At 43.4% G+C, this 6580-nt stretch overlaps 1 protein-coding gene and 1 pseudogene across 2 annotated transcripts in view; one reads left to right on the forward strand and one right to left on the reverse strand.

Annotated features, from left to right (window-relative positions):
• The window catches only part of LOC111816203, a 17023-nt pseudogene extending 16900 nt beyond the window's left edge, over positions 1 to 123 (reverse strand).
• Positions 124 to 4348: 4225 nt separating this feature from the next.
• Positions 4349 to 6580, forward strand: part of LOC101586746 (phospholipid scramblase 1-like) — a 31145-nt gene continuing 28913 nt past the window's right edge. Inside the window, exon 1 of one of the 2 annotated variants that reach the window (XM_012514269.2) lies at positions 4349 to 4498. The gene's annotated coding sequence lies outside the window, so the exon portion shown is untranslated. Of the gene's footprint in view, positions 4499 to 5678; positions 5759 to 6580 lie in introns of those variants that run through there. The other variant, XM_023713014.1, reaches the window with a different exon arrangement.

The raw sequence follows: 6580 nt of genomic DNA on the forward strand, positions 1-6580 counted from the left end.
TTTGAAACTGTCTCATTGCTATTCGTTTCTCAATAAAATTATGGAAAGAAAAAAGAAAAAAGACTCTTTACTTCAATTATCATACCTAAGGCAGTCTGCACACGTGACACCACCACACGCCATGCACACCTGTTGCTTACCCCGACAGCACATTTGTTTTGCTTTCCTGGTCTTTTTGTAGATAATACTTGATATCTCAGTGATTTAGCTGTTTTGTCAGGAGGTTTTTATTTCATTATATAGTATAAGTTAACAGTGGCATAAACTATAAATTGTTAAAGTTTTAATCTGTATTTTATGTTTAGAATAGACATCAACATTTTCACACCAGTTGTGTACTTGCCTACAAAACCTAAAAATAAAATCAGAAGTAAATTCCTATATGAACTATAACAAGCATACCAATAGAACACTGCTAAGAAAAGCTTTGCTTCAAATGTCACACCCACAGCAGTCTTCAGAGAACTGCATGATCCATGTACATATCTTTCTTTCACTAATAGTATGTCTCTTCTATGTGGCAGTCTTGTCAACTCTTCCTGTTTTGTCAGGATCCTCCTATATTATACAACATGCACTTAGAGAAATAAGATATCAATAAAAAATCAAAGATATAATATATGCTTAGAATAAATATTAACATTTTTCATACCAGCTGGTTCTTTGCTTACAAAACCTAAAAAATAACATCAAAAATAAAAATCTAAAAAAAACCCCCAACTATGTGAACTACAATGTAAACACAAAAGTCTACCACAGACATAACGTTTGCTTCACTGTCACACCCAAGATGGTCTTCACACAACTACATGTTGCACACACAAGGATCACACCCACTGCTTGCAGGTATATTTAATTTTCCTGTACTTTATTGTGGTGCAATTGAATCTTTTTAGCTTTCCTTTTGGTTGTAGAAAGTCTTTTTGAGGTTGTACGTGCCTCTTCACCTGTGAGATCATCAATGTATCCCACAATATTTTTTGGGTAGTTCTCTAGGTAGAAACATTTTATTTTTCCTCTTCTATAAATGATCTCTTATGCACTCCAGTCTCAATCTTCTAAGAATCTTTCTTTCTTTTCCTTTTTCCTTTTTTTATTCAGTACTGGGGATTGAACTCATGACCTTGTATTTGCCAGGAAGGCACTTAACGCCTCTGAGCTATCTCCTTGGCCCTAGAACATTCCTCTATGATATTTTGCACTTATGATTTTCTTTGGAAACTATCAAACTATTAATGTCACATATGTTTAAGACTGAGCGAAATACAACCATTGGCCAATTGTGTTTCAAATGACACCATAGTTGGTGTATAGCTCATCAACAACATTTACTTCACCTTTGCTTTTGTCGTAGAAAGTTTCCAACTTAGGCTTCTGTTTTCAAGGCTTCTCTACCAATATTTCCACAATGGTGACACAGTGACATCAGTAATACCAGTTTGCTTTTTCTTTGCTATGTATGAGGCCAATGTTGCATCTCTGTGAAATTCAAAGATTGTACTATATAATTCTCTGATTTTAACTTGCAACATTTCATTTGGAATTTCTGTTTTTATTCCTGTGTACAGTTCCTACACAGGTCAACTTATGTGCTGTTATCAAATGTAACATTCAAGTGGAAACTGGTAAGCCAATTGTTGAATGTCACATTCCAGTTGTGTTCCAGTTAGTTTAGCAGATGGGAACATCGACTCTGTTCACACATCAGTTTATGACTATTTGCACCCACAAAGGCATAAAGTTTTATACCATATTTTGACCCATTAATCTTCCAGTCCTTTACATCCTCACAATCACCATGAGACATCCTTGTTAAGTACAGAAGATCCATGAATGCTTTCAGCTCAGCTAGTTAGTCATCATAATATGTGTATTTTTTAATATAGCTATTGGTGCATAAAGAATGTTTTACTTGTATTTCAGCCTTTGTGGCCTTCACAGTAGCTTACAGCATTTCATCTGTTACAATTCCCAACTTTGAATAGCAGTGCTGGCATTCTGTCCAATACATTTACCCCTACCAAGACCCTCACTAAATTTTCAGACCTAGTCTTAACATTGCATATTTCCATTTGGTTGAGTGGCTGTTTTGAAAAATTTTGGCTATTTAAATATGTGTCACATTGCTGTTACCGTCCTCATCTGAATCAAGGAGGGCTGCACTCCTTGTATCTGTATCAGTCGGTTCTTGCTCCATTTCACTGTTATAGGAACTTCGGCTCACATGGTTGGTGTCAAAGTCTTCATCATCACCATCATCCACACACACCACTCTTCTGCTATTGTCTTGGCTTGAGGTTTTGCAAGGGGAAACAATATGATACAGGATGCATATTTTATAAGATTATTTTATAATAGTCATTCAAAGAATCATATACAAAGAGAGTACAGGAAATCTGGCCACACACTAAAGACTGAAGAATCTTGCTGAGGACACCGATCCCATGGCAATGTCCTGCATGAGTCCAGCTGCAGACCTAGAGCTTACAATAATGCCTCCCAAGAGTCCAAATGGAGGCCTAGAGCCCACGATAAAGTCTCAGGCAGGCGTGTTTCACAGATCTGCTCTGGAAAGACCCAAAGATCAGTGTTGGAAGCTAGAAAATCAGTGCCAGAAGAATGAAAGGTTTGTGCTAGCAAGCTGAACTGGAGCCAGGAAGCAGTATCCAAGGTAAAAACTGGTGCTCTCCCAAAAGGTATCACAGCCATCCTCAGTGACAGTGAGGTCCCAAGCTACTCAGATGATAGCAGTAGGCTTCTATCAGCAAGACAAGCTTGAGAGCCAGCATGACAAGCTTTACCAGGAGACTGATCCTTCCCTCCAAAGTCAGGAAGAGATGCTCAAAGTGATGCCCAGAGCTCTCCCAAAGTGAACCGTAGCTATTCTCAGTCACACCCAGGTCCTGGGCTCCTTTAATGATGAGAACAGATGAATCTGTCAGGAAAACCAGCTCCTGCAGGACAAGCAACAACTCCCATCAGCTCCCTATAGCCTCTCTTCTTCTCTAGTTCTGCCTGTTATGCTGCTGGCAACAACCCTCAGGTGGGCTCCCACGCCTAGCACCATGCTGATTCAGTTCAGCTGGGCGTTACAAGTTGTGCACCAGTTGTCAATCCACCACAATCATAAGAGCATGTCTTTTACCATAATCATCTGTACCATGTATGTATATATGTGATACTTCACTTTTGATCTCAAAAATCTGGTTTGCAACTCTGTATTCTTATATGCTATTATACTGAATTGGGCTACTTCTAGCAGAAAAATCCAAAGGAAAAAAAAATTGTAACAAATCCTGGAGTGGTATGGATCTATTGTACCTCTGCAATGCTCAGGCACATACGAAAAAAGTTACATGGAGCATAAGGTGGGGGAAACAATCTCTTTTTACAGTTTTGCACTGCTTTCGGTTTGTCATACAAAGTGGGTAGTCACATTGACTGCTTCCTGTACCCCCCCCCCAGGGAAAGGTAGTGAGCCAAACTTCCCAATGCTGTTACACTAAAAAATAAATTTATGGTAAAAAAAAAAAAAAGTAAGAGGTGGGTCCATAGGACCCAGTCATGTTTCCAGGTTGTGTTTACTATTGAACCTAGGTAAGGGAGTAACTCATTCAACTCCTGTTTCTAACTGTACTAGGACATTGGGTAGAAAAACAGGAAGTCAAAACAGTGAACTATCACTTTTTTTCACTCATCCAGTTATATTTGGAAGATTACTTGTTGCATTTGTAATTTAAAAATCAAAATGAATTTAATAAATACTGAATGCCTCTATGCCATTCTAAATAAATCTGATCCATTAGACTTCTAAAATACATGCAAAGCATTATGTGTTAGAAAGACCAAGAGAGGGCTGGGGAGAAAGCTTGGTGGTCTAAGCACTTGCCTGGCAAGTGCAAGGACCGGGGTTGGATCCCCAGTACCGCATGCCGTGCTGGTCTTAGAACCCAGAGAAGGGGCGCATGCCTATGATCCTGCACTGGGGACACAGAGAGATCACTGGAACTCCAAGCTGCGTAGCGAGACCCTGTACCAAATAAACAAACAAATAAAATTTTAAAAAGAGACAGCAAGAAATAAAAAGGCACCAAAATCCAATCACAAGTCCTAACCAATTGTAGTCTAATGACATGAACCCAAGGCCAGAGTTAACCAGGTTCCCCGAAAAGGGCACTCCCTGGTTTATGGCTTCCCGGCTGCAGGTGGAGACACACATCTCAATGCATCTCTAACCACAGGGCAGGTGTTTCTCCGTCTTCTCCAGGAAGCAAAAGGGCAGGCGGGGCGGCAGCTCCTCCTCCCACCCTGGGGCCGTGGGAGGGCAGCGAAGGAAGTTGAGCAAGAACTACTGAAAGGATAATTCAAACACCATTCTCTCCTAGACTCCTTCAGCGCAAACTGGAAGGAGGGTAACAGTCTCTGGGCCTCCCCCAGGGCTTGCAGGGAGTAGCGCCTACCCCAGATTCCTGCTGGAGAACCTCAGCAGCTGCTGCAGGTGAGCGAGCTGCGGGCTCTTCTCCCACGTCGCAACCCCAATCCCAGAACAGCCTGAGTCTCGCCAACAGGCTGTGCCCAAAGGCTTACAGCTATTCTTTGCTTTGGCCTGAGTCTCGCCAGGAGGCTGTGCCCAAAGGCTTACAGCTTTTCTTTGCTTTGGCGGATGGAAGAAGTCAGCTGGAGGTTGGGGACGGGGCTTGGGGAACTTTAGGGAAGGAGCGGAAATACCTGTTCCGCCCCAGAAAGATTCCCAGGGCTCTGCTTTTCTACCCCAGAACCATTCTAAAGACGGGGTGTCTGCCAGAGGGACCCCCAGGGCTCTGCTCTACTTCCCTGCTGGCAGGGCACCCTTAAACCCGGGCAGGACCTGGGCTCCCCACATTTTAAGTATAGTAGGCTATTAGAAGGAACGGTTAGTAAAGCCTGCTTTCGTTGAATAATAAGTATTGATTGGGACTACCTTTGTAGCCCAAACTGTTCGGGACTCCAGAATACCCGAGTAGAGGAAAGGCGAGGGACGAGATGAGACCATCGGCTCCAGAGCCCAACTGCCCGGTCTGCATTCTTCCTCCACCACCTCGCGTGCTTGGACTCTTGTCTTTTCGCTGCCTTGTGGTCTGTGACGAAATGTACTGACTTTATTTGGAAAATATTTAGTTATGGTAGAAATTAGTAGTTGCCGCCTCCAACTCTGGATCTGAGTATATAAGGTAAAATAGTGATTCTGAAATTGCAGCATGTACAAGAATCGCCTAGAAATTCAGTTCAAACTGAATTAGCAGAGCCCTGGGGGTCCCTAACTTAGTGCGTCTTTCAGAGGCTTTTCTGATGTTTCCATCAGTTGCTTCATCACTTAAATTGTGCATGAGGAAAACTGTAAGAGTTAACGCAGAGTATTACGTGCATTAATGTAATTTGTTACAGCAGTACCTGGCACTGCAGAAAGGACTTAATAACAGCTTCACTCGGATGATCCGCAAGCGGCGCGGCGGCGGCGGCTGCCAGGCGCCCTCCCAGCTGAGGTTCCCTGCCTGCACCTCCTCTTAGCCTTAGAGCCCCGCCCAATCCCTGAAGCGGCGCGGAGAAGCGACCGCAGCCGCGGCCAATCAGCGCCGCCCCCAAGTGGGGGCAATTTGGGGTAGGGGGCCGAGCAGCCCGTCTTGTGGGTGAGAGGGTCAAACGCCAGGCCAGACCCTGGGTTGCGGTCCCCCAGAGCCTCAGCACCTGGCCCAGCTGTTGTTTGTTGCCTTGTGTTTTGGTAAGGCGGTTTCCTTTTATTACCTTTTGTCCTCTTCTGGGGAGCACGTGTCTTTTTCAAAACCCCGCATGTGCGATTGTAGTCTCTAGTTCTGAAAATTTAGGCAGAGCACCCATTTAAGAAGCTTCAGCGCTGAGATTTTTCGCTCAGTTTCTAAGTTCCTTCCCCGGCTGCCCCAAACGGGAAGCGCACACTCTTTCAAACCTGTGCTGGAAGCACTTCTTTCCAATTTGGGGGTTCTCCCCTTCACAGGTCTTTTGATCTGAGGTCCGGTAACCAAAGTTATGTTCCTCCAACTCCGAGGGAAAATGGCCTTTCCGGGCTTTAGATCCAACGACATGTTTCCAGAATTTTGTAACTATTAAGGCAATTTGTTTTTTCTCAGCCTTCAAATCTGAAATCTACTAAAAATGAAGTCTAAATGTTGACATTTATGGGCACGTATTTCCTTTTCTTAAGTGAAGAAAATCGCTGCAGTTTCCTGTTTTGCTCTTGTTGGTTTGCTTTGCTTTGTCACGGGGTCTTGCGAGGTAGCCCAGGCTTGCCTGGAACTCTGATCCTCCTGTGTCAGTCTTCCAAAGGCTGGGCTTAAAGGAATAGGCCACCGTGCCTATTATTATTATTTGTAATTTTTATTTTATTTTATTTTATTTATTTATTTATTTATTTCAGTTTCTCCATCCTTGAGGTTGTACCCTTTCGTGAATTCCCCAAAGTACCTTACACAGCCTGGGGGAAGAGTCATTTTCCCGTCTGCGAGGGTGTGTACTTTCTGCTCCCGTTAAACATAGTAAATGTTGCGGGGGGGGGGGGGGGGGGGGG

This window comes from Octodon degus, unplaced genomic scaffold, assembly GCF_000260255.1.
Source record: "Octodon degus isolate 3935 unplaced genomic scaffold, OctDeg1.0 scaffold00028, whole genome shotgun sequence".
NCBI classification, from domain to species: domain Eukaryota; kingdom Metazoa; phylum Chordata; class Mammalia; order Rodentia; family Octodontidae; genus Octodon; species Octodon degus.